Source organism: Corylus avellana, chromosome ca5 (genome assembly GCF_901000735.1).
Source record: "Corylus avellana chromosome ca5, CavTom2PMs-1.0".
NCBI classification, from domain to species: Eukaryota; Viridiplantae; Streptophyta; class Magnoliopsida; order Fagales; family Betulaceae; genus Corylus; species Corylus avellana.
The window spans coordinates 7,657,619-7,676,061 of record NC_081545.1 but is presented as its reverse complement, the minus strand read 5'-3'; the positions used below and the strand labels follow the sequence as shown (position 1 = coordinate 7,676,061).

At 37.6% G+C, this 18,443-nt stretch overlaps 1 pseudogene; it reads right to left on the bottom strand.

The window, feature by feature from the left end:
• Positions 1-10,367: 10,367 nt before the first annotated feature.
• On the bottom strand, positions 10,368-18,138 carry LOC132182698 (G-type lectin S-receptor-like serine/threonine-protein kinase At2g19130; annotated as a pseudogene).
• Between the last annotated feature and the right edge of the window lie 305 nt (positions 18,139-18,443).

Genomic DNA, 18,443 nt, shown 5'->3' with positions numbered 1-18,443 from the left:
ATTTTATGACCCCCACAAAAAAAAAAGGTAAAACTTTGAATTTTTTCACATAAATTTACGTATGAAATTGTACTAAAAACAGAAACAAGAAAGTTAACTACTGAGACTATTTCCTCAACAGTAAATTAAAATAAATCTTCTATACATGGTGGGCAATGAGCCTCTTCATATATAATTATGAAACAAAAAATACCAGAAAGTTTAACTTTCCCGACAGCTTGAGACAACTTTTTTTTTTTCTCTAATTAAAAAGGTGGGAAGGGGCGACCAGTGTAGTTTCCTCCCTTAGCTTGTGTAAGGGTGGAAACTCTCCATAATGAATCTAGTTTTCCCATTCCTGCATATTCTCAAAATACAAAGCCTCCAAGGATCTAAAAGGTCGCAAGCAAACTTCCCCATAAAACTCAGCACCAACACTCTTCACTATGGTCATGCTTGTGATAAAAAGGACTTTGAGAGATGGTAGTTGCCCGATTGGTGGCAATGATGTGCACTTATTACAGTTTTCAATTCTTAAGTGTTCCATATTCGGAAATGAAGGAGCTCTTAATCATGCCAGAAATTCTATACCACCATAGCACCTGATAGTTAGCTTTTTCAAAGCCTCGTGAAGCTGCAGCTCATTAAGTACCTCTAGATCAACTGTTCTGTCTTGTGGCTCATCCAAGCTATGAGTCCATTCCAACAGCAACTCACCAACATTGGCCATTTGAATTAAATTGGCGTCTGTTGCATCTCGAGGTTGAATCACATTCTCTAATCTTGAAATGTGGAGTGTCTCTTGGAGATGCAACAAAAGTCACATCTCTCTTACCCCGAAGCATGAACCTTTTCCCACAACTAAATTAGACAATGTCTAGAGACAAGTCAATTTACCCATTTACAGAGGCATTCCTACCAATGAACATGTTTTTCAGATATTGAGGTGGCGCAAATTGACTAGGTTCAGAAATTTTGAAGGTAATCTCTCTAGCTTCGAACAATTCTCTAATATCAATGTTTGTAAGTTGTGGAGAGTGGTTGATGATTTAGGTATACTCACGATACTAGTATTAGAAAGGTCAAAGTATCGTAGATGCTTCAAATTACCGATTGATTTTGGTAACTCAATTATATGATATCCCCTTAAAGAGAGGACCCTTAAGCATCCTAAATTTGTCAACAATTGAAGAGGAACGTTACAAGTCAAGGAATGGGTCCCTTGTTTTGGCAGCACAAGGGGTATGAAGGTTCGTAAACATGTAAGCTCAAATAAAGCCTTAAAGTTAATACGACAATTATCGTTGCCACACAATGAAGACAAATGCCGAGCCTTTTTAGGAATTTCCTCAAATCTGTCATCCATCCTAAAGCATGTACCTCTTGCAACACATTGAGCCAAAGTGTTGATAAAGTCATGCATCATATATCGTGATTTATCCTTGCTTGATTTTTGAAAAAATGACTTTTTTATCAGCTCTTGAAAATAATCACTACCCAAATCTTCCATTTGTTTTTCCTATTGTAGTTGAATTAAATCTTCTGCCATCCACAAGAGAACAAGCTGCTTCTCTTCAAATTCATAGCCATTCGGGAGTATGGAACAATACTCAAAACACCTTTTTAAATTAAATCTAGATGGTGGTAACTCCACATAAGAATTGGAACAATTTCATCTCTCTCTTCTAGTGCATCCAATATCCTTATGTTGGATACTTCTACCAACCTGCGATGATCTGGTTCATCAGAGGCCTGCAAAGGTTATGGCTGCCAAATGCAAGCCTTTACACTTCTTACTGATTTTCTCACTAATACCTTTAAGGTTTGGAGCTGCACTGAAGTCCCTCGCTCCCAAGACATGTAGGGTAAATATAGAGAAACAAGCATCATCAAACAACAGTTGCAAAGGGTGAGCTAAAACTTTAGTTTCTTTACCCATCATCTTTGATGAAACTTCCCGATCGCGAGTTGTGATGATAATTCTGCTTTCTGCAGTAGTCCCTGTAAGGAAAGGAGTATGTAGGCTATCCCACTTCCTGTAGTCACAAGTCCAAACATCATCCAGGATGAGTAGAAACTTCTTAATTTCCAAGTAGTTGATTCTTTAGTTTGACTTGCAACATTTCTAGATGGCCATCCCATTTGAGTTTCAATATTTCTATATCTTTGGCTGCACTGGTTCGAATCGTTTGAGAGATAACAGATTCAAAAATAGTTTTTGTCAGCTTTCAACTTCAAAATCTTCAGAAACATGAGCCCATACTTTCACGTTAAAATGACTTTGCACACGTTTATCATTGAATACAAGTTGGGCAAGAGTTGTTTTTCCTACACCTCTCATGCCATGTATCAAAATCATAGAGATCTCAGCATCATTATTATATGTTTCACTAAACAATAATTCAACTATAGCCTCTTTATCTCTCTCCCTCCCATAAACACGATCTTCATACACTATAGAAGTCGAGGGTTTCCCTCTTATCCTCTTCTCAACATTTTCTATTAAACGTAGTTCATCTTTTTCTTTCATGATATCTTTGAATTGCTTAGTGACTATATTTATTAAGACAAGAGTTACAAGAGCTCAAGAGAAGTTATAAGAACTCAAGTTACAAGAATTACAATTATGATTGTTAATGTAGAAGTAAAAGAGACATGTAACATTCATACTATTTCTCTATAAATATAGCATTGTATACAATCAAATAATAATAATAATAAAAGTTAAAATAAAATATGTAGCCACAAAAAGGCTTTGGTGTGTGGACGTAGGTCATAGACCGAACCACCTTAATTTTCTGATTCTCTCTTTTTTGTTCTCATTTCTCTTCTCTAAATTATAAGTTCTAATATGGTATCAGAGCTATAGGCTAATAACAATTTTGGATCCTATGATTTTTTTTTCTCTTACAATCTCTCCCCCCACATGCCACATCTTCTTAATAATAATAATAATAAATCCACATTTGGCATGACCAGCATCAACGATGGCTTCTTTTTCAACTTGCTCTTTTGTTCATCTACCAGGATATCATGATGCCCTTGAGCAGCACAGAGATAGCTCCTAGTGCAAGAAGAAGAAATTGCCAAATCCGCACGAAGAGAGCTTAACCCATCACAAATCCACCGGTTTGCATGTCGTCTATTCAAGTAGATGCACCTGCTTCGACCACCCTGAACACTTTGTCGTCATCCGAAGCTCCGGCGAACACTCCATCATGGATCTATGTGCCACCAGTTGAAGCCCATAGACTAGCCGTTTCACAAGATGCAATAGTCGCAGAGTTTATTTATTTTATCTATTTATTATTTTTTTCCAGTTTAGGCATTTGGATGTTGCAGCTTTTGATTTTAAGTTTTGTAGCATTAAAAAAATAAAATAAAATAAAAAGGAGCTCAAAGCGGCATATGTTTAGTCCATGTGACATATTTAAGGCCCATAGTTGGCCCAATTTTATTGAAGGCACATCTCATATCACCGTTGCTGACCACCTCTAGCCAATACAATCTCAAGGTTTCAACATCTTTCACCTTGAGTTTGAAGGGAAATGTTAGAAAATTGTGTGAGATTTGATATTATGAGAATATATTTATATTGATTGTAATTGATAAAATCAAATCAGAAACATTCAATACTGATTTGATTTTATCAATCACATCTTTCTGTATTCTCTCCACATCCCTATAAATAGAGACCATTTGTATTGTAAAATAATCATTCAATAAGAGTATAATGTAGTCATTTGGGCTTTATCTGTAAACATAGGTCATAGACCAAACCACGTAAAATATTTTGTCCTTTGTTTATTTTATTATTTCGCATTTGATATTCCTAGCATTATAAATTTTTTTATGATATCAAAGCCACCAGCTTATGCCAGTGATCGATCCAAATGGTCTTGTGGACTTTATTTTGGTTTGTTTTGGGCTTTATCTGTGAACATAGGTCATAGACCAAACCACGTAAAATATTTTGTCCCTTGTTTATTTTATTATTTCGAATTTGATATTCCTAGCATTATAAATTTTTTTATGATATCAAAGCCACTGGCTTATGCCAGTGATCGATCCAAATGGTCTTGTGCACTTTGTTTTGGTTTGTTTTGTTTTTCTTTGATGTAAAAAAAAAAAAAAAAAAGAAAAGAAAGGAAGAGATCTATGAGAAGAATCCACCAGTTTTCTTCTCCGGCAAATCCACTGTCAACCTCGTCTCCTCGAGCCTTCGGCTTCGGCATCTTCTTCGGAGTTGTCCAAAGCTTCGAAGTACCCTCTCTCCGCCCACCACGTTTTGCAAAGAAACCTTGAAGCCCTTCTGACCACATAACCGACATCTTCTTTGCCATCTTCTCCACCAACTTCTCCTTAGATTTCGCCTCCAACCGAAACCGTTTGGCCAACGATCCATGCACCGTCACACCATACCTGCTGTCCGTTGCTGTCATCAGTCCACACCATTGCGCCGCACCAAAGATCTTCTCCTCCACCATCCCTCGATCCAAAGGCGCCGATACCTGCTGTCTGGCATCAGCCCACCTTACAGAAAGTGCCGCTCAGCCTCACCGTTCGCAACCCACACCATCGCCGGCACCAACAATGTATGCTGTTAATTTGGAGAAGAAATTGAAGAAGATGAATGGTGTTTGGTAACGGTTTTGACTTACCTTTTTCTGAGTATGCAGATATTTTTATTCTAGTTTAGGAATATATATCCTGATTTAGTTGCTATAGGAGTTCTGTTTGGTTACCGGATTAAGGCAATCCTTATCCTAGTTTATGTAATCTGCGAATAGGATATTCTTGAGAAAAAGAAAAAAAAGAAATTAATCGAGTAAAAAAAGTGGGGAAAAGAATCTCAGTTGACAAAAAAAAAAAAAAAAACACAAACACAAACACAAACAAACAAACAAAAAAAACAAAAAAATTCAAAAGAGGCCAAGTTGCCCATATTTTGGCCCATAGTTAACCTCTTTCTACTCAGGGTATTATTTAAAACCCTCGCCATTTCAACCTAAAGTTGGCCTAATCATTATTTGCTATATTGTTCGTCCTTTGTTGACCTAGACCGATTTTTTGGCCCTTTGTTGGCCCAATGTCTTCGGCCTTTATGGTATTGTTTAAAGCCTATGCCTATTTTAGCCCACAATGGCTTTCATTTTTGGCCCATAGTTGGCCCATTTCTCTTCGGCCTTGTGGTATTGTTTAAAACACAAGCCTATTTCAGCTCATAGTTTGCTTTTGCATTTTGGCCCATAGTTGGCCTAATTTTATTGAAGGCGCATCTCATATCACCATCGCCAACTGCCTCTAGCTAATGCAGTCCAAGAAAATCAAACTCAAGGTTTCAGCGTCTTTCACCTTGAGTTTGAGGGGGAATGCTAGAATATATTGTGTGAGATTTGATATTATGAGAATATATTTGTATTGATTGTAATTGACAAAATATTTGTGTTAAAATATATTGTGTGAGATTTGTCATAGACCGAACAACGTAAAATATTTTGTCTCTTGTCTATTTTATTATTCCACATTTGATATTCATAGCATTATGAATTTCTTCAGTTTTCACACTATATATCAATCATCCATGTTTGGTCACCAAAACAACTAAAGAAGAAAAACCCAAAGAGGGATGATCAGATGATAAACTAAATGAACTCTAATAGCTACAACAGTAGCCATAGCCAATTGCATTATTTGAGATTTTGAAACAATGCTTCCATGGAATACACAAACACTCTGATAGTGTCTCATAGGACTCAACTTCCACCTTATCATCATGTCATAAGACATGGGTGGTAGTTCTTAGCTTCAATTGTTAACTTTATCAATTATTGTCAATATATATTTGTTAACATGGATAGTGGGTAATTTACTTAGATTGTGGGTAGCTTTCTTTAATAAAAGTAAGTAGTAACCGTTGTTGTATTAAGTTTATCTATATTTGTGTCATTAGAATATATAGGATGAGTAAAGAAGAAAGTGTTTGTATTGTGGTATTCCTCTTGTTAGTTCTTGTGTTGGCTTAATTCAGTTTCAAAATGCAGATGCTACTGTTTATGGGCTCAAACACTGATATAGAATGCTCAGAATCCAATCTCCACCGTTCATAATGTAGATTCATGTGTTATGAACGTCCCTGCAAAATTTTAGCTCAATTGGACCACAAACGCCCATCAATCGGAGCTGTTGATCAAGACTAGACAGGCCAGGTCCGGACCGCAATTCCCCGGGTCCGGACCTCATTTCCAGAAACTCAAATTTTACTCCGCAAAGCCGTGTCCAGACAGCCCATTAACATGTCCGGACACCCCGTAAGTTTTAGGCCCAAAAACGTGATTTTAAGTGGGTTAGGTCTAGGGTTTTGTCGGGGGTATATATACAATATTATAGAAGAGGGAAGCACGGATTTTCACCCCCAGAGAGTTCGTCGGAGGCTGTGCTAGGAGAGATCATATGTGGTGAGCGTTAAATTGAATCTCTTAGAGTTTTAGTTATTCCTTTGATAAATCTACAGTTGAGAAGTCTATCGGAAGGGTCCGGTAAAGGAGAATCACGTTGAAGAAGATTGTGAGCAAGGAGACGAGTTGTAGGCTTGTCGATTTTATAGAGCCAAGGTCTTGCAAAGGGTTGTAAGTGTTCCTAGTGTCTGTAATCTCTGAATAATCTTTTGATAGTGATTTCCTGGATTTGGCTGCCCCGGAGAGATTTTACTTTTAGATCGGTTTCTAAAAGGTTTCCTCTTCGTAATCAAAATATCTGTGTCTGCCTCTTTATTGCTTTATATATTTTGGGTGATTGAATTGTTTATTTCTTCATAATATTAATTCCGCATAAATTGTGATAAACAAGTTTTTGGAGTCGGCATAACGTTTTTCAATTGGTATCAGAGCGGGTTCACTCTGTTTGGATTAAATTCTTGAGTGAGATCTGTTGACTCCTGTTTGCTATGAATACTTCTCAAGGGGAATATGATCTTATAAACTCCTTCAACAATTTGTTGAATAAATTCACTCTTTTGAGACATCAATACACTAATTGTTTGGGGGAGTTTCAAGATCTTAAGCATGTGAATGAATCTATTGTTACTAAATTGTCTGAATCACATGCTTTAATTGATTCTTTAAAATCTGAAAATTCTATTTTAGGTTCTAAAGTTGATTTGTTAGAGAATAAATTAAAAGAGTCAGAAACTCAATTGGAAAAATTCTCTAGCAATTCCCTTGAAGATATGTTACATACTCATAATTCTGATTGTGATAAATCTGAGTTAAGTTTTGATTGTCATGTTGCTTTGTCTTCTAACAATGATTCTACTTCCGAGATAATATTTGTTAAATCAGAAAAAGTAGAAGACTCTGTGGTTAAAAGAAAAACAGAAGCTGTCTCAACCTCACAAGGTAAGAAAGTTAAGAAAATTCATATTGAACCTTATGTATCTTACCCCAAATATAGAGTCGTCCATCCTCCTAGGAATCTACCTCCTAAAAGGTTTATCCTTACTTGTCATCATTGTGAAAAAGTTGGTCACATTCGACCCAACTGTTTTAAATTGAAACCTCATGTGCATAAAAATAAAAATTCTGTTTCTAGGAAAGATTATGAGGGTTTGGTAATGATGATGGGAGGTGTGTCTAGGGTAGACAAGTTTGAAAATGTTCACGTCTCTACACCTTTATTCAAGAAGGTTTGGGTTAGGAAGGATTATACCATTCACCCATTGAGTGGGAGTGGTAGTGATCTCACTTAAAGTTAGGTGAGTCAATAACATGCCTAGGATTGATTATTTTGCTTATTTTTGAATATCCTAAAGCGTGTTATTTTTCTTTGCTTTGCATTTTTTTTGTTTTTGCTTTATTGTTTATGCATTGCATTGTTTTTGTTGTTACACTTTCTGTATGAAGAGTATATACATGATTGTTTTGAGATTTATGTTTTGAGGCATATTCATAAAGGATTTTTCAAGAAATTCATATATCATGATCTTTGAAAAGCTTATAGATGAGATGTTGTGTGCGGACCACAAAGATTTTTGTCTACTTGCTAATCAAATGTTCAGGAATGTGTAATGTCTTATGAAGACCTAGAAGTAGTTATTGAACCAAATCATTATTTTGTAGTGGGACCTATAAGATGTGATGAAAGTTTAATGCTAAAAGACATTCATGTCTTGCCTGTTGTAATCTCAATTCAAGCATGTTGTTTTGTTTTGCATTGCATTTTTCTTTGTTTTGCATTTGTTTTTTTTTTTGTGTGCATTTCTTTTGTGAAAAATTTCAAAAAGACAAAAATATGTTACTTTGATTATTTCCTTTTCTTTCTTTTGTCTTATGCACATAGATAGTCCATTAATTTCTCATGTTGCTTTTTATGAATTTAATTCCTTACGTCTTGGAATGTTCTTAATATGCATGAGATGAAAATTTGTGCCAATGGACTTGTTTTTGTGGTTACCTAAAGCCTGAGCTTATGTGGTACATTTTGCCTATGCTTTATCTTTTGTGCACATTTAAGCTTAAATTGAGGTTTTGTTTCACTTTATTTGTGAGGTCTGTTAGGTAACCATATGAGGTTTTTGACTAGTCATATTTTTCAAATTGACCATATGCTAGTTGAACCTAGGGCTTAAAAATTTATGCTTTCTCTTTTGTGATAAGCACCAAAAGTTTAAGGACACTTTCTCAAAGAGAAAAATAAACAAAATAGTAAAACAAATAAAATCAAAAGATCATATTCCAAAAGGAATTTATTTCACTGTGTCAAACTTGTGCAAAATATTTTATAAAGAGAAATGTATAGGATGAGAGTGGCTAGGCCCTAGTATGATAAGGTTTGACTTTTAATTTGATATACTTGTCAAAACCTCATGGTGGTGAAACTTTCTCCGCATTTTGTAAATTGAAAATTTTTCTCTTTGGATGGCTTACTCACACACCACACAAGCATAGGTTGAATGAAACATTTTCTTGGTTTGGGTTAAGCAATATGAGTTTCTAGCCATTTCTAGTCTCATGTATATTTTGCATATTTGGAGCATGTTTGGATATTCATTGTGCAATACATGAGTCATTGATGTGTTATCATGTGTGTTCATTGAACTTTTAAGGGGGAGAAACATGCTTTGCATTTCCAGTTTCCTGTTGTTAATTGAGTCATACATTGAAGGGGAGTTTTGCTGATGTTTCTTTATGATCACGCATTCTATGTCATTTTTTTATCATGAGTTTTATTTATGTCTTCTTGTTCCACATATGCCTTGATGTATTTTGTGAAGTGTTTCAGGAAACATGAAAACCTTTTGTCATTCTGTGAAAAAAAGGAGGAGTAAATATGGGGAGATGATGGGATTGGCTCGACATTTTGGTTTTGTCACTGAATTGCCAAAGGGGGAGTGTGTTAGTTCTTGTGTTGGCTTAATTCAGTTCCAAAATGCAGATGCTACTGTTCATGGGCTCAAACACTGATATAGAATACTCAAAATCCAATCTCTACCGTTCATAATGTAGATTCATGTGTTATGAACGTCCCTGCAAAATTTCAGCTCAATCGGACCACAAACGCCCATCGATCGGAGCTGTTGATCAAGACTAGACAGGCCGGGTCCGGACCGCAATTTCCAGGGTCCGGACCTCATTTCCAGAAACTCAAATTTTTCTCCGCAAAGCCGTGTCCAGACACCCCGTAAGTTTTAGGCCCAAAAACGTGATTTTAAGTGGGTTAGGTCTAGGGTTTTGTCGAGGGTATATATACAACATTATAGAAGAGAGAAGTACGGATTTTCACCCCCAGATAGTTCGTCGGAGGCTGTGCTAGGAGAGATCATATGTGATGAGCGTTAAATTGAATCTCTTAGAGTTTTAGTTATTCCTTTGATAAATCTATGGTTGAGAAGTCTATCGGAAGGGTCCGGTAAAAGAGAATCACGTTGAAGAAGATTGTGAGTAAGGAGACGAGTTGTAGGCTTGTCGATCTTACAGAGCCAAGGTCTTGCAAAGGGTTGTAAGTGTTCCTAGTGTCTGTAATTTCTGGATAATCTTTTGATAGTGATTTCCTGGGTTTGGCTGCCCCGGAGAGGTTTTACTTTTAGATCGGTTTCTAAAATATTTCCTCTTTGTAACCAAAATATCTGTGTCTGCCTCTTTATTGCTTTATATATTTTGGGTGATTGAATTGTTTATTGCTTCATAATATTAATTCCGCATAAATTGTGATAAACAAATTTTTGGAGTCGGCATAACGTTTTTCACCTCTAGCCCTAAGTTGAAATTTGTATTGTGGTTACTCATATCCCAAGCGAAGATTATCGGTTTATCTTTATTAACTATGACTGGGACCTATCACACTCCTGCCAGAAAAATATAAGCCATATATAACAGTTCTTAGGACACAAATTAGAAAGAACAAAAATGAGAAAATGCGTTCTTTACCAAACATATATAAGAGCTAAAGATGTCTTCACTTGATTGCTCTCGAGACTCTGAACTCGTTGATGACATGCCACTCTTCGACTGAGAGGAAGCAGTTGAAGAATTGCTCTGTGCCTATGAACTTTGGCTTGAGGGTGACTCGGTGTAAAAATCTATGTGCTCCTGGTTGTCAGCAAACAGTACTTGGAGAGAATTTGGAATCGGGGCCAGGTTCACATCTAAAACTCCCTCAAGAATTTGAACTACCTGACCCATCGGCGGCCTGCTAGTTTCATCATCTTGGATGCACCAACAAGCAACTTTACAAACTCTTGTGAGCTCTTCTACATCAGCGTTTCCCTCCAGCCTGGGATCTAACAGGCTAAGGACATCCCCCCCTTCACCTATGAGGCTTGCAGCCCCAGTTGGGAAGAAACTAGTTTTGCCATCAGCATATGCCTCAGAGTTTCTCCTTCCCGAGACAAATTCGAAAAGCATCATTCCATAGCTGTAAACATCCGCCTTGGTCGTAATGGGCATCCCTGAAATCCACTCCGGAGCAAGATAACCTCTTGTGCCTCTCATGGTTGTCAGGACTCGGCTGAACTCCCGCCCAACAAGCTTGGCCAGGCCAAAATCTGCCACTTTTGGACATAAATACGCATCAAGAAGAATGTTTTCTGGTTTTATGTCACAGTGTATGATGCACTCTCTGCACTTCTCGTGGAGATAAGTCAACCCTCTAGCTGTTCCTATAGCAATCTGGTATCTAGTTTTCCAATCCAAAAACTTTTCATGGAAAAGATGAGACTCTAAAGAGCCATTTGGCATATACTCATAGACCAGGAACTTTCTAGTACCCTCGGAGCAGAACCCACGAAGCCAAACAAGATTTACATGGTTGACTGTCCCGATTGTTCTAACTTCTGTCCGGAATTGCTTCTCTCCTTGGCTGATGCTTTCAAGTTTCTTGACTGCTATGACTGTTGAATCGGATAACGTCCCTTTGAAAACAGAACCAAAGCCTCCTCCCCCCAACTTGTCCGAGAAATTCTTGGTCGCATTTCGCAAGTCTCTGTACCCAAATGCCACCAATGAACCCTCTACTATTTTTCCTGTTCCAACAGCTTTCTTCCTTCGCCAAAAGATTACAACAACAAAAAGGCCTAGCAGAACTGCTACCCGCAGAACAGCTACCCCTGCAACAGAACCCACAACAGCACCAACAATTATCCCCTTATTATTCTTTTTACTAGGAAACTCAGAAGCTGCCAGTTTGAGATATAGAGTTCTCCGATTAGGATCATCTCCTGAGAGTTGTTTCAGATTCAAGAGATCTCCAACCCAAATTAAACAATTATTGATTTCATAAGCATAAGCAGTGCAAGAGCAGTTATTGAAGCAGGTAGAGTCACATTCTGAAGCATTTCTAACCCCAACAGATTGTGGTTGTACAGGCAATCCCATGCTAGGCAATGGAAAGAACCTCTCCGCCTTCCTATCAGTAAGATTGGTATTCTCACATTGTAAAGCAGTTCTCCTCATGCACCCACCAGAATAATCCCACAAATTCCAGTCGTTCTGCGACTTGGGAACAAAACCTGTCAAACAGCTACAAAAAGGCAAGGAATTTTGTTTGCAGCTACCAAAAGCCCGCAAAAATCATAAACCTCGCACTGTGTTTTTGGATGAAGCCAAAACAATTTGTCAAGCAAAGCAAAGCTTTGTTGCATCAATGGAGAAACAGAGTAATGAAGATCAAATGAGGAGAAGGGAAGAAAGAAATAGAGAGAAAATCATAAACTTGTATTCTGTAATATTTGATCTTAAACTGTTACAATGAAGAGAATCAGTTTATATACATGAAATCAGAACTTATCTAAACAAACTGACTTAACTAACCAACAACAGAAAAACAGAATGAGAAAAGAATAAGTTTGTTTAACATGCGTGCATATATCTGAAACTCCCCCTCAAGATGGATGGCAAACATCCTTGACAAACATCTTGGAAAGTAGCCGAGAAAAATCCTTAAAACCAAGGCCTTTTGTGAAGATATCGGCCAGTTGGTTCTGAGAAGACACATGCAAAGTTCTGAGCAAACCAAGTTGAATCTTTTCACGAACTAAATGGCAATCAATCTCTATGTGTTTAGTTCTCTCGTGAAAAACAGGATTGGCAGCTATATGCAAAGCAGACTTGCTGTCACAGAAGAGTAATGCAGCCTTTGGATGAGGTATATGAAAATCATGAAGAAGAGAGATAAGCCATGTTAGTTCACAAGCAGTAGATGCCAAAGCCCTATATTCTGCCTCAGCAGAAGACCTGGAGATGGTGTGTTGTTTCTTTGATTTCCAAGAAACTAATGAATTACCAATGAACACACAGAAACCAGTAATTGATCTTCTAGTATCAACACAACCTGCCCAATCCGAATCTGAAAAAGCCTTTAGACAAAAATCTGACTGAGCAGAAAACAAAAGCCCTTGAGCAGGAGAGTTCTTGACATATCTCAGCACTCTAGTAGCAGCATCTAGATGAGGTTGTCGAGGTTGATCCATGAATTGACTCAAGACTTGAACAGAATAAGCTAGATCAGGCCGAGTTATAGTAAGATAAAGTAACCTGCCAACCAACCTCCTGTAACTAGTTGGATCAGAAAGAAGATCCCCAACATCCTTAGAAAGCTTAAGATTTTGTTCAATGGGAAAAGAAACAGGTTTGGAAGCTAAGAGACCAGAATCTTCAAGAACTTCTAGGGCATACTTTCGTTGAGAGACAGAAATACCTTCTTTGCTTCTAGCAATTTCAAGTCCCAAAAAAAACTTCAAAGGGCCTAAATCTTTCAGCTTAAACCTATCATTAAGCAAAGTAATAAACTCAGAAACTGCTTTAGAATCATTGCTTGCTATGGCCACATCATCAACATAGATTAGAAGAGCAATGTAAGAAACACCCTGAAGCCTTGTAAACAAGGAGTAGTCAGCCTTAGATTGTACAAAGCCAAGATCAATCAAAGCAGCAGAGAACTTAGAAAACCAATTCCTGGAAGCCTGCTTCAGACCATATAAGGACTTGGTCAATTTGCAAACCTTGTTCTCCCCCTTAACAGCAAATCCAGGAGGCATGGTCATGTACACCTCTTCATCTAAGTCTCCATGCAAAGAAGGCATTATTAACATCCAATTGATGAATTAACCAACCCTTGGCTGCAGCAAGAGCTAAGAAAACCCTAACAGTGGTCATCTTGGCCACAGGTGAGAAGGTCTCATGATAATCCAAACCCTCACATTGGGTATACCCTTTTGCTACCAACCGAGCCTTGTACCTCTCAATGCTGCCATCAGACCTATGTTTCACTTTATAAACCCACTTACACCCTATAGGATGTTTATTAGGTGGTAGAGTAGTAACAACCCATGTATGATTTGTTTCAAGTGCAGTAATTTCAGCCTGCATAGCTGCACGCCAATTGGCATCCTTTACAGCTTGATGATAGAATTTAGGTTCAGACTGAGAAGAAATAGCTAAACAAAAAGATCTGTGAGAAGGTGACAAATTATGGTAAGAAACAAAAGAAGACAATGGATAAGCCTTACCTGAATCTGCATCCATTAAAGGAGATTGAAGTGGAGAAGTGAAAGCCAATTTGCAATGAAAATCCTGCAAGTAACTAGGTTTGGATTTTACCCTAGTGGACTTTCTAAGAGGTGGACAGGGAACAGGAGTAGAATGATTAGGTTTAGAAACAGAACTAGATGAATCAACATCTGCAGAAAGATTAGGAACAGAACTAGGTGAATCTAAATCTGCAGAAATAGGTCGGACTTGAGTAATTGATGCAGGAATGTCAGAAACAGAATCAGGAACAAAATGACTAGAATCAGGAACATTAGAGGAAGTAGGGGAATTATGTGTGATTGGTTGTGGAAAAGATGATGTAAAAACATCTTCATCTGAAAAATCAGGAACAGGAATGAATGGAAAAACATTGTCATGCAGTTGAGTAGATGTATGATCCAAATGAGAAGCATAAGGAAAAATTGTTTCATGAAAAACTGCATGTCTAGAAATAATAATGGAATGAGTATGAAGATTATAGAACTTGTATGCTTTCATGCCATATGGATATCCGATGAATATGGAAGGAATAGCCCTAGGATCAAACTTTGTTCTATTCCTAGACAAAGTTGACACATATGCTAAACAACCAAAGACCTTAAGATGAGAATAGGAAGGCACAACAGAATAGAGTAACTCATGTGGAGATTTATTGGAAAGTAAAGGTGTGGGAATTCGGTTTATAAGGTGAGCTGCAGTAAGAATGCAATCTCCCCAGAATTTCAAAGGAAGATGTGACTGAAACCGAATGGACCTTGCAACATTTAACAAGTGTTGATGTTTCCTTTCAACTATAGCATTTTGTTGTGGGGTCTCAACACAACTAAGCTGATGGATAGTGCCTTGAGCAGAAAAAAAATCATTCATTTTGAATTCAAGTCCATTATCAGACCTTAGACACTTGACCTTTGATTTGAATTGAGTTTGAACAAAATTAAAGAATGCTTGGATAAAAGACTTGGTTTGAGACTTATGTTGCATCAAATGCACCCAAGTGAATCGAGTGAAATCATCTACAATAGTAAGAAAATAAACTGATCCATTTATTGATTTAGTAGCCAAAGGCCCCCAGATGTCACAATGAACTAGATCAAATGGAAACTTGGAAATTGAAGTACTAACAGGAAAAGAGAGTTTGTGTTGTTTTGCCATTGGACAGATTGGGCAAACACTCTCTGAATTACAAGATATTTCAGAAACATGCTTATCTAAAAGCTTTATTCTAGCAAGAGAAGGATGACCTAATCTATAATGCCAAACATCAAGTGATGGCTTTTTGATGGAAGTGAAAGAAACATGCTGCTCAAAAGGAGGAAGAGAAACCGATGCTGGAACCTTGTTGTCTTGCAGCAAGTAGAACAATCCAGCTTCTTCCTTACCCACCCCAATCACTCTCCAATGGTGCAAACTCTGTATAAAACAATATCCAGCAAAGAAGATGAGACAACATCTTAGATGTTTAATAAGTTTGCTAGCTGAAATGAGATTGAAGGCAAAAGAGGGAACACACAAAACTTCAGTCAATGTAAGATTTTCTGAAAGTTTAACAGTACCAATGTGTGTGACAGCTGCTATGGAACCATTAGGTAAATTTACACAAGTTGAAACTACAGCAGTAATGGAAGTGAAAAAGGATGGAGAACTAACCATATGGTCGGTTGCACCAGTATCTATTATCCAAGAGTGTTTATGTTGTTTTGAAGATGGAACCATATTAACAAAAGTTGCAGAAAACACAGAATATCTTGGATTAAGAGATGAGTGATAACCTGATGCACCGACAGCAGAATGAGCAAAGTGTGCAGGGGGCTGTGCAAGGGACTGTGGTGATGACAATGAATACTGTTTCATCATATCCATGATGTTCTTGTATTGCTCAGAGATCATAGACAGATGAGGAGAAAACATTTGTTGAGCATGTAAACCAGAATCCTGCACCTGGTTTGCTGAATGCTGAATTGGTTTGCCTCGGGTAGATTTGAAACCAGGAGGATAACCATGCAATTTATAGCATTTCTCCACAGTATGGCCAACAAATCCACAATGAGAGCAAATAGGTTTATCTTTCCTATAAGTGTTTTGTTTGACAAACCTATTCCCTGAGGTAGATTTTGTCATAAAAGCAATAGGCTCATGATTGACAGTAGGAGAAGAAATAGGAGTAGGGTTGGAATTGGTCATTAGGGCAGAGGATTCATGGCTTAGAGAAGTGATTGTGATTTCTCTTTGTTTTTCCTCTTGAATTATAAGAGAAAAAACTTTATGTAAAGAAGGCAAAGGGTCAGTTAAAAGGATTTGAGCTCTAACAGCAGCAAACGAGTCATTCAGCCCCATTAAAAACTGATAGACTTTTTCTTGACTATGAATTTCAAGAATTGATTGAACTCTACCACAATTGCAGCAGTTGCATGCAGACATGGGTCTATAGTTATTAAGTTCCTCCCATAGAATTTTAAGCCGAGTATAGTAATGACTTACAGAGGAATTGTCTTGAGTAATAGCTGCAATGGCCTTCTGTAGTTGGAAAATCCGAGGACCATTTCTTTGGGAATAGCTTGCCTTGAGCTCATCCCACATATCCTGAGCAGACTTGATGTAGATTATGGTTGAAGCAATGTCCTTCGAAACTGAATGCAGAATCCAAGAGACCACCATGTCATTGCATCTGGTCCATGCTGGAAGAAGACTGTCACCAGCAGCTGGTTTTGGCATTGAACCATCAACAAAACATAACTTGTTCTTCGCACTCAGGGAAACAAGCATGGATCGACTCCATGTGTTGTAGTTATCCTCTGAAAGTGCACTGCCAACCAGATTAAGTGCTGGATTTTCTCCATTGCTAAGAAACAGAGGGCTCGAAGGATCGATGAACTGATTATTGAAACCAGTGTTTATAGAAGCGGAAGATGAAGGATTGAGAGATTGTGCCATTGAAGGATTGAGAGATTGTGCCATTGAAGGAATAGGAATAAACTTCACAAAGTGAAGGGCTCTGATACCATGTCAAGCAAAGCAAAGCTTTGTTGCATCAATGGAGAAACAGAGTAATGAAGATCAAATGAGGAGAAGGGAAGAAAGAAATAGAGAGAAAATCAGAAACTTGTATTCTGTAATATTTGATCTTAAACTGTTACAATGAAGAGAATCAGTTTATATACATGAAATCAGAACTTATCTAAACAAACTGACTTAACTAACCAACAACAGAAAAACAGAATGAGAAAAGAATAAGTTTGTTTAACATGCGTGCATATATCTGAAACAATTGCCACTCATTTTGATTCGCTAACCATGTATATAGCATCTGCCCAGAATCCCTCAACACTAATCGAGAAAAGATGGAAGGATTGTAAAGAGAATAGGTGAAATAACTCTCATTTGTGTTGTTAACATAACTGAAGTTGTAGATATAATTGGCCCTCATTTCAGGAACTAAGCTAAAAATCTTCCCATCCCAAGGTCCACTAGTCCAATACAGAATGGACCTATTCCACACAATAACACACGAACTGGTACTTGCCTCTAGCTCAAGATTGAAGAGTCCTGGTGCAGGATTCTCCTGATTCTTCCATGAAATGAGGCGTTGTTTTTCATTGGTAATTTTGTTGAATGCAATCTTACCACCAGGAAGCCATGTATCAGCTGGGTTATCAAAACTTTGCCATAAATATTTTGATGAAATAGACCCATCTCTCACAACAAGATTTCCTTCATCTAGAAGAACAGCTTCTACAGGACTAGATGAAGTGGTGGAGGTCAAATTTGTGGACCAAACTGGGATTTGGGACTCATTGAAGAGAACCAAATTACCACCCGAGATTCTTAATACAGAAGAACTTATATCAGAGACTGGTTTATCTCTGTTTGCGACCCAAACTATGGTTTGGATTGAGACTTTACTTGTACTGTACCACATGCCTATGTAGTATTTAGAAGCGTTACCTGGTTTGAAGAAACCTAGTACAAAGCTCCCACCTGCAGAGACAATGGTTTGATCACCAGAGAGAGATTGGTTGGCAGAGATGGTGTCAGCTCCAAGGGAAAGATGGTTGTTGACAGACAAGCCGAGGAAGAGAAGAGAAAGCGTCAGCCATGGATTCTTCTTGGTATCCATGGTTGCAAAGAATTTTTGCTAGAGAGAAAGAATCCTGGAAAATACTTGTATCGCTTCCTGGTTGCGCGTGTTGAAACAGGGGAAGTTGATCTAGTCAACGGATTAATACGCCCTTCAAAATATGAGTTAACGAGCTTGCGTTGAAAATTCTTTTTTGAGTTAAATTCACTTTATCCCTCAATTTTTAAGAATTTTTTAATTCAAACCCCAATGTTTAAAAATTAGCAATATATTCTCTTAATATTTCAAAAATTTTTAATTCAGACCCTCCATTACTAATTTTCATCAAAGTGAATCAAACTGGAATTTTCAACTCATTGAACAGT